The sequence below is a fragment of the Triticum aestivum genome, chromosome 4A, assembly GCF_018294505.1.
Source record: "Triticum aestivum cultivar Chinese Spring chromosome 4A, IWGSC CS RefSeq v2.1, whole genome shotgun sequence".
In the NCBI taxonomy this organism is placed as follows: domain Eukaryota; kingdom Viridiplantae; phylum Streptophyta; class Magnoliopsida; order Poales; family Poaceae; genus Triticum; species Triticum aestivum.
This window is the reverse complement of record NC_057803.1, coordinates 730,405,031-730,415,905: the sequence shown is the minus strand read 5'-3', so window position 1 is coordinate 730,415,905 and position 10,875 is coordinate 730,405,031.

Genomic DNA, 10,875 nt, shown 5'->3' with positions numbered 1-10,875 from the left:
TCATATCTTGATGAAATATGACAAAAAAATTCATTGCCATGATAAAAAATCTACCTCTAATATTCCTTTTCTGATTGTGCCCTAAGTGTTAGTTTGAGAAGGAAATGTTATTTATGTTGGGGAACGTAGTAATTTCAAAAAATTTCCTACGCACACGCAAGATCATGATGATGGCATAGCAACGAGAGGGTAGAGTAATGTCCACGTACCCTCGTAGACCCTAAGCGGAAGCGTTATGACAACGCGGTTGATGTAGTCGTACGTCTTCACGATCCGACTGATCCAAGTACCGAATGTACGGCACCTCCGAGTTCAGCACACGTTCAGCTCGATGACGATCCCGGACTCCGATCCAGCAAAGTGTCGGGGATGAGTTCCGTCAGCACGACGGCGTGGTGACGATGATGATGTTCTACCGGCGCAGGGCTTCGCCTAAACTCCGTGACGATATGACCGAGGTGGAATATGGTGGAGGGGGGCACCGCACACGGCTAAGGAACGATCACGAAGATCAACTTCTGTATCTTTGGGGTGCCCCCTGCCCCCGTATATAAAGCAGCAAGGTAGGAGGAGGCCGGCCCTAGGAGGGGGCGCACCAAATGTGGAGTCCTACTAGGACTCCCTAGTCCTAGTAGGATTCCACCTCCCATATGAAATAGGAAAAGAGGAAGGGAAAAGGAGAAGGAAGGAAGGGGGCGCCCCCCTTCCCTAGTCCAATTCGGACCAGACCAAGGGGAGGGGTGCGGCCACCGTTGAGGCCCTTTTCCTTCTTTCCCGTATGGCCCAATAAGGCCCAATACGTATTCCCGTAACTCTCTGGTACTCCGAAAAATACTCGAATCACTCGGAACCTTTCCGAAGTCCGAATATAGTCGTCCAATATATCGATCTTTATGTCTCGACCATTTCGAGACTCCTCGTCATGTCCCCGATCTCATCCGGGACTCCGAACTCCTTTGGTACATCAAAACTCATAAACTCATAATATAACTGTCATCGAAACTTTAAGCGTGCGGACCCTACAGGTTCGAGAACTATGTAGACATGACCTAGAACTATTCCCGGTCAATAACCAATAGCGGAACCTGGATGCTCATATTGGCTCCCACATATTCTACGAAGATCTTTATCGGTCAAACCGCATAACAACATACGTTGTTCCCTTTGTCATCGGTATGTTACTTGCCCGAGATTCGATCGTCGGTATCTCAATACCTAGTTCAATCTCGTTACCGGCAAGCCTCTTTACTCGTTCCGTAATACGTCATCCCGCAACTAACTCATTAGTTGCAATGCTTGCAAGGCTTAAGTGATGTGTATTACCGAGAGGGCCCAGAGATACCTCTCCGACAATCGGAGTGACAAAACCTAATCTCGAAATACGCCAACCCAACATGTACCTTTGGAGACACCTGTAGTACTCCTTTATAATCACCCAGTTACGTTGTGACGTTTTGTAGCACCCAAAATGTTCCTCCGGTAAACGGGAGTTGCATAATCTCATAGTTACAGGAACATGCATAAGTCATGAAGAAAGCAATAGCAATATACTAAACGATCAAGTGCTAAGCTAACAGAATGGGTCAATCAATCACATCATTCTCCCAATGATGTGAACCCGTTAATCAAATGACAACTCTTTTGTCCATGGCTAGGAAACATAACCATCTTTGATAAACGAGCTAGTCAAGTAGAGGCATACTAGTGACACTATGTTTGTCTATGTATTCAAACATGTATTATATTTCCGGTTAATACAATTCTAGCATGAATAATAAACATTTATCATGAAATAAGGAAATAAATAATAACTTTATTATTGCCTCTAGGGCATATTTCCTTCAGTCTCCCACTTGCACTAGAGTCAATAATCTAGTTCACATCGCCATGTGATGTCACACCAATATTCACATCTGTATGTGTTAATACCCACAGTTTCACATCGTCATGTGATCAACACCCAAAGGGTTTACTAGAGTCAATAATCTAGTTCACATCTTTATGTGATTAACACCCAAAGAGTACTAAGGTATGATCATGTTTTGGTTGTGAGAGAAGTTTAGTCAACGGGTCTGTCATATTCAGAGCCGTATGTATTTTGCAAATATTCTATGTCCACAATGCTCTGCACAGAGCTACTCTAGCTGATTGCTCCCACTTTCAATATGTATCCAGATTGAGACTTAGAGTCATCTGGATTGGTGTAAAAGCTTGCATCGTTGTAAACTTTTACGACGGGCTCTTTTATCACCTCCATAATCGAGAAACATCTCCTTATTTCTCTAAGGATAATTTTGACCAATGTCCAGTGATCTACTTCTGGATCACTATTGTACTCCCTTGCCAAATACAGAGCAAGGTATACAATAGGTCTGGTACATAGCATACTTTATAGAACCTAAGACTGAGGTATAGGGAGTGACTTTCATTCTCTTTTCTATTTTCTGTCGTGGTCGGGATTTGAGTCTTACTCAATTTCACACCTTTGCAACACAGGCGAGAACTCTTTCTTTGACTGTTCCATTTTGAACTATTTCAAAATCTTGACAAGGTATGTACTTATTGAAAAAATTATCAAGCGTCTTGATCTATCTCAATAGATCTTGATGCTCAATACGTAAATAGCTTTACTGAGGTCTTTCTTTTAAAGAACTCCTTTCAAATACTCCTTTATGCTTTCCAGAAAAATTCTACATCATTTCTGGTCAACAATATGTTACTCACATATATTTATCAGAAAGGCGGTAGTGCTCCCACTCACTTTATTGTAAATACAGGCTTCAGCGTAAGTCTGTATAGAACTATATGCTTTGATCAACTTATCAAAGCGTATATTCCAACTCTGAGATGCTTGCACCAGTCCATAGATGGATCGCTGGAGCTTGCACATTCTGTTAGTACCTTTAGGATTTGACAAAACTTTCAGGTTGCATTATATACAACTCTTCTTTAAAAAACAAATCCATTAAGGAATGTAGTTTTGACATCCATTTGCCAGATTTCATAAAATGTGGCAATTTCTAACATGATTCAGACAGACTTAAGCATCGATATGAGTGAGAAAATCTCATCGTATTCAACACCTTGAACTTGTCGAAAAAACCTTTTGCGACAAGTTGAGCTTTGTAGATAGTAACACTACTATTAGCGTCTGTCTTCCTCTTGAAGATCCATTTATTTAACATGGCTTGCTGATCATCGAGCAAGTCAATCAAAGTCCATACTTTGCTCTCATACATGGATCATATCTCAGATTTTATGGCGTCAAGCCATTTCGCGGAATCTGGGCTCATCATCACTTCCTCATAGTTCGTAGGTTTATCATGGTCTAGTAACATGACTTTATGAACAGGATTACCGTACCACTCTGGTGCGGACCATACTCTGGAAGACCTACGAGTTTCTGTAGTAACTTGATCCTGAAGTTTCATGATCATCATCATTAGCTTCCTCACTAATCGGTGTAGGCATCACTGGAACTGATTTCTGTGATGAACTACTTTCCAATTTGGGAGAAGGTACAATTACCTTATCAAGTTCTACTTTCCTCCCACTCACTTCTTTCGAGAGAAACTGCTTCTCTAGAAAGGATCCGAATTTAGCGATGAAAATCTTGCCCTCAGATCTGTGATAGAAGGTGTATCCAATAGTCTCTTTTGTGTATCCTATGAAGACACATTTCTCCGATTTGGGTTCGAGCTTTATCTGGTTGAAGTTTCTTCACATAAGCATCGCAGCCCCAAACTTTAAGAAATGACAACTTTGGTTTCTTGCCAAACCACAGTTCATAAGGCGTCGTCTCAACAGATTTTGATGATGCCCTTTTTAAAGTGAATGTAACTGTCTCTAATGCATAACCCCAAAAACGATAGTGGTAAACCGATAAGAGACATCATAGATTGCACTATGTCCAATAAAGTACTTGTTATGACATTCGGATACACCATTAAGCTGTGGTGTTCCAGGTGGCATGAGTTTGTGAAACTATTCCACATTGTTTTAATTGAAGACCAAACTCGTAACTCAAATATTTGTCTCTGCGATCAAATTGCAGAAACTTTATTTTCTTGTTACGATGATTCTCCACCTCACTCTGAAATTCTTTGAACTTTTTAAATGTTTCAGACATGTGCTTCATTAAGTAGATATACACATACCTGCTCAATTCATCTTGTGAAGGTCAGAAAATAACGATACTTGCCACGAGCATCAACACTCATTGGATCTTATACATCAGTATGTATTATTTCCAACAAATCTGTTGCTCGCTCCATTGTTCCGGAGAACGGAGTCTTAGTCATCTTGCCCATGAGGCATGGTTCGCAAGCATCAAGTGATTCCAAAAGCCCATCAACATGGAGTTTCTTCATGTGCTTTACACCAATATGACCTAAACGGCAGTGCCACAAATAAGTTGCACTATCATTATTAACTTTGCATCTTTTGGCATCAATATTATGAATATGAGTATCACTACGATCGAGATCCAACAAACTATTTTATTGGGTGTATGACCATTGAAGGTTTTATTCATGTAAACAGAACAACAATTATTCTCTGACTTTAAATGAATAACCGTATTGCAATAAACATGATCAAATCATATTCATGCTAAACACAAACGCCAAATAACATTTATTTAGGTTTAACACTTATCCCGAAAGTATAGGGAGTGTGCGATGATGATCATATCAATCTTGGAACCACTTCCAACACTCATCGTCACTTCCCCTTCAACTAGTCTCTGTTTATTCTGTAACTCCTGTTTCGAGTCACTAAACTTAGCAACCGAACAAGTATCAAATACTCAGGGGCTACTATAAACACTAGTAAGGCACACATCAATAACCTGTATATCAATAATACCTTTGTTCACTTTGCCATCCTTCTTATCCACCAAATATTCTGAGCATTTCCGCTTCCAGTGACCATTTACTTTGCAGTGTAAGCACTTAGTTTCAGGCTTTGGTCCAGCTTTGGGCTTCTTCGCGGGAGTGACAACTTGCTTGTCATTCTACTTGAAGTTCCCTTTCTTTCCCTTTGCCCTTTTCTTGAAACTAGTGATCTTGTCAATCATCAACACTTGATGCTCTTTCTTCATTTCTACCTTCGTCGATTTCAACATCACGAAGAGATCGGGAATCGTTTTCGTCATCCCTTGCATTATAGTTCATCATGAAGTTCCAGTAACTTGGTGATGGTGACTAGAGAACTCTGCCAATCACTATCTTATCTGGAAGATTAACTCCCACTTGATTCAAGCAATTGTAGTACTTAGACAGTCTAAGTACTTGCTCACTAGTTGAGCAATTCTCCTCCATCTTTTAGGCGAAGTATTTGTCAAAGGTCTCATACCTCTTGACACGGGTATGAGTCTGAAATACCAATTTCATCTCTTGAAACATCTTATATGTTCCATGATGTTTCAAAAACATTTCTGTAGTCCCGGTTCTAAGCCATAAAGCATGGTGCACAAAAACTATCAAGTAGCCATCATATTGAGCTAGCCAAACGTTCATAACGTCTGCATATGCTCCTGCAATAGGTCTGTCACCTAGCGGTGCATCAAGGAAATAATTCTTCTGTGCAGCAATGAGGATAAACCTCAGATCACGGACCAAGTCCGCATCATTGCTACTAACATTTTTCAACACAATTTTCTCTAGGAACATATCAAAATAAATATAGGGAAGCAACAACGCGAGATATTGATCTACAACATAATTTGCAAAATACTACCAGGACTAAGTTCATGATAAATTAAAGTTCAATTAATCATATTACTTAAGAACTCCCACTCAGACTGACATCTCTCTAGTCATCTAAGTGATCACGCGATCCAAATCAACTAAACCATAACCGATCATCACGTGAGATGGAGTAGTTTTCAATGGTGAACATCATTATGTTGATCATATCTATTATATGATTCACGTTCGACCTTTCGGTCTCCGTGTTCCGAGGCCATATCTGCATATGCTAGGCTCGTCAAGTTTAACCTGAGTATTCTGCGTGTGCAAAACTGGCTTGCACCCGTTGTAGATGGACGTTGAGCTTATCACACCCGATCATCACGTGGTGTCTGGGCACGACGAATTTTGGCAACGGTGCATACTCAGGGAGAACACTTCTTGATAATTTAGTGAGAGATCATCTTAAAATGCTACCGTCAATCAAAGCAAGATAAGGTGCATAAAGGATAAACATCACATGCAATCAATATAAGTGATATGATATGGCCATCATCATCTTGTGCTTGTGATCTCCATCTCCGAAGCACCATCATGATCACCATCGTCACTGGAGCGACACCTTGATCTCCATCATAGCATCGTTGTCGTCTAGCCAATCTTATGCTTCTACGACTATCGCTACCGCTTAGTGATAAAGTAAAGCATTACAGGGCGACATTGCATACAATAAAGCAACAACCATATGGCTCCTGTCAGTTGCCGATAACTCGGTTACACAACATGATCATCTCATACAATAAAATATAGCATCATGTCTTGACCATATCACATCACAACATGCCCTGCAAAAACAAGTTAGACGTCCTCTACTTTGTTGTTGCAAATTTTACGTTGCTGCTATGGGCTTAGCAAGAACCGTTCTTACCTACGCATCAAAACCACAACGATAGTTTGTCAAGTTGGTGCTGTTTTAACCTTCGCAAGGACCGGGCGTAGCCACACTTGGTTCAACTAAAGTTGGAGAAACTGACACTCGCCAGCCACCTGTGTGCAAAGCACGTCGGTAGAACCAGTCTCGCGTAAGCGTACGCGTAATGTCGGTCCGAGCCGCTTCATCCAACAATACCGCCGAACCAAAGTATGACATGCTGGTAAGCAGTATGACTTATATCGCCCACAACTCACTTGTGTTCTACTCGTGCATATAACATCAACGCATAAAACCTAGGCTCTGATACCACTGTTGAGGAACGTAGTAATTTCAAAAAAATTCCTACGCACACGCAAGATCATGGTGATGGCATAGCAACGAGAGGGAAGAGTAATGTCCACGTACCCTCGTAGACCGTAAGCGGAAGTGTTATGACAACGCGGTTGATGTAGTCGCACGTCTTCACGATCCGACAGATCCAAGTACCAAACGTACGGCACCTCCGAGTTCAACACACGTTCAGCTCGATGACGATCCCCAGACTCCGATCCAGCAAAGTGTCGGGGATGAGTTCCGTCAGCACGACGGCGTGATGACGATGATGATGTTCTACCGGTGCAGGGCTTCGCCTAAACTCCGCGACGATATGACCGACGTGGAATATGGTGGAGGGGGGCACTTCACACGGCTAAGGAACGATCACGAAGATCAACTTTTGTATCTTTGGGGTGCCCCCTGCCCCCTTATATAAAGGAGCAAGGGAGGAGGAGGCCGGCCCTAGGAGGGGGCGCACCAAGTGTGGAGTCCTACTAGGACTCCCTAGTCCTAGTAGGATTCCACCTCCCATATGGAATAGGAAAAGAGGAAGGGAAAAGGAGAAGGAAGGAAGGGGGCGCCCCCCTTCCCTAGTCCAATTCGGACCAGACCAAGGGGAGGGGTGCGGCCACCCTTGAGGCCCTTTTCCTTCTTTCCCGTACGGCCCAATAAGGCCCAATACGTATTCCCGTAACTCCCCGGTACTTCGAAAAATACCCGAATCACTCGGAACCTTTCCGAAGTCCGAATATAGTCGTCCAATATATCGATCTTTACGTCTCGACCATTTCGAGACTCCTCGTCATGTCCCCGATCTCATCCGGGACTCCGAACTCCTTCGGTACATCAAAACTCATAAACTCATAATATAACTGTCATCGAAACTTTAAGCGTCCGGATCCTACAGGTTCGAGAACTATGTAGACATGACCTAGAACTGTTCCCGGTCAATAACCAATAGAGGAACCTGGATGCTCATATTGGCTCCCACATATTCTACGAAGATCTTTATCGGTCAAACCGCATAACAACATACGTTGTTCCCTTTGTCATCGGTATGTTACTTGCCCGAGATTCGATTGTCGGTATCTCAATACCTAGTTCAATCTCGTTACCGGCAAGTCTCTTTACTCGTTCCGTAATACATCATCTCGCAACTAACTCATTAGTTGCAATGCTTGCAAGGCTTAAGTGATGTGTATTACCGAGAGGGCCCAGAGATACCTCTCCGACAATCGGAGTGACAAAACCTAATCTCGAAATACGCCAACCCAACATGTACCTTTGGAGAAACCTGTAGTACTCCTTTATAATCACCCAGTTACGTTGTGACGTTTGGTAGCACCTAAAATGTTCCTCCGGTAAACGGGAGTTGCATAATCTCATAGTTACAGGAACATGTATAAGTCATGAAGAAAGCAATAGCAATATACTAAATGATCAAGTGCTAAGCTAACAGAATGGGTCAAGTCAATCACATCATTCTCCCAATGATGTGATCCCATTAATCAAATGACAACTCTTTTGTCCATGGCTAGGAAACATAACCATCTTTGATAAACGAGCTAGTCAAGTAGAGGCATACTAGTGACACTATGTTTGTCTATGTATTCACACATGTATTATGTTTCCGGTTAATACAATTCTAGCATGAATAATAAACATTTATCATGAAATAAGGAAATAAATAATAACTTTATTATTGCCTTTAGGGCATATTTCCTTCAATTTACCTTTGCCCAATTGACCCCAAACTTGTTGGACATCTTTTCCTGTCCATATGATTGCCCCATGCCAAAATTCAACTCAACTTGCTTAATTAGTTAATATTCCTGAGCAATTTTTCAAAGTTCCTCTCTTAGGGAAGCCATTGTGAAGGAAGTACAAGCTAGGCATATCCAAATGATTTGAAATTTTGCAAGGTCCTTCATTTGATAAAATCATCACTCTCCACCAAATTTGATCTCATGTTACTCATTTATGTGAGCCCAACTCCAAATCTTGGTATCTGGTCAGATTTTTCAGTTTGTGAAGCAACCATATTTTATATTGCTTCATTTAAGCTGCCAATTTACCAGTGCATTCTCTTACCCATATAAACTCCCTCTACCAAGTTTTGGATCAATCCATCACTCCATTTGCCATGTGGATTTTTTTCATATTTCTGGTCATAATCAAGCATTGTGAAGGAAGTGCTAGTTTGGTTCATCCAAATGGCCTGAAACTTTTTGAGGAGCTTCGTATCTTCAAATCATTATTCATCATCCAACTCCCTAATTCTGGCCAGTATGGTGGTTTCTACAGCAAGTACCATTTATCTTCATCCTAATGAGCTGTAAATTTGCAGAGATGATCATCTTAGTATGTGATCATCACCAGAAAAATCCTTTCCTTCGTTCCCATGCTGGTGCCCCCACTGCACAGCACAAACACTTGGCTGCTGGTATGCTTTGGGGCCATCTACAAATCTCTTCTTTGCCCTTGGACCAAATTATTTCTTCACTTAGACTAAGGGCACTATGGACTATCCACCAGACATGGTCGGCCTGGCAAAATTATTTTTTCACTTAGACTAAGGGCACTATGGACTATCCACCAGACATGGTACGCGTGGCGATCACGCTTGCGTCATGCAGATTGCAAGCTCTGGCTCGTTCCCGACCCTGTTTTCGTCCGTTGCCTCCTTGTCTCGACCTCCAACCTTGCCTAGGAGTTTCCCCGTGATGCCCTGCGTCGCCCTGCGACGCAACCTCGTCGTGGTTCACCTTTAATGCACCCCTAGCTCCATGCCCGTGCCGCGCCCAGCCACTGTCCAACATTAGAGCCATGTTGGAGCTCACTCGTGATGCTCCAGAGGCTTCCCCGCAGCTATATAAGTGTGCACCGAGTCCTTCCGCACCTCACCCACTCCTCATTTGCCTCTCTAGTCCACCAGAGTCCTCGGCCCCCTCCTCTTTTCCCCGGAGTTCACCCCGGCCATTGCGGTCTCTTCTTGTTTCTCGAGAGCCCGAAACTCCTCTCGGCTTCCTCACGTGTCCACCGAGTTCCTCTCCTCCCCGCGGTCCTCCCCACCCCCTCGTTCGTCCCCGGAGCCCACCCTGGCCACGTGCTCCTCGTCCGGCAGCCGTCGGTTCCCCTCGGTCGCCTCGTCTTCTCCACCATCCAGGGCTCCTCTCCTCCTCCCGACTCTACCACCGCACTCCCCACCTCCTGGAGGTCAGCCCCACGCCCTCAGCCCTCGCCAGGGCTGCTCGCATCGCCGCAACCCATCACCGCCCGCCGCCTCCTGTCCTCTCCAGGCGCCGCCCGCCGCCACCTCCCCGGGCTGCCTTAGCACCCCTGTTGGCCCTGAATGGAGGAGGCACGACCCCGCGCACCCTCAGGTGGCCTCGCCTCGGCTAGAGGTGGCAAGAGCCGGCCGTCCCCCTCGCTTGAGCCCGCCCTTGCCTCAGTCAATCTCTCCTCTGTTTCCCTCGTGGGAGAATAGAGGGAGGAAGACGACGCCTAGCTGGCCCCCTCCCCTGCTGCATGGCCCCCCTGTCAGCTATACAAGCCGGGCCCCGCCACAGCCACGTCACGTAAGTGGAGACGTCTTTTGCGGAGAGACGTTTTCATTTTGCTGAAAGCGTATTTTGTTTCTACTTCGGTTCAGAGTACATTTTCTTACCCAGAACGCATATTTCTTAATATGCGCCTCTGCCTTATCCACTCAGGGACTTGTTTGTGATGATATTTTTGCAGATTAGTCCCTAAACTTCCTCCTATCACAATGTTTCAACCGTAGCTCCGATCGAGGTGAAACCAACGCTCACGTCTTCGTCTCGTCAAGCTCTTTCGGTTAGTAACATTTTCACTACATGGTCCCATAGTGAAAATGATATTTTTGCCTTTTCCTCTAATCAACCCCCTCCAAGGGGGAACCGTCCGATGTTTTGC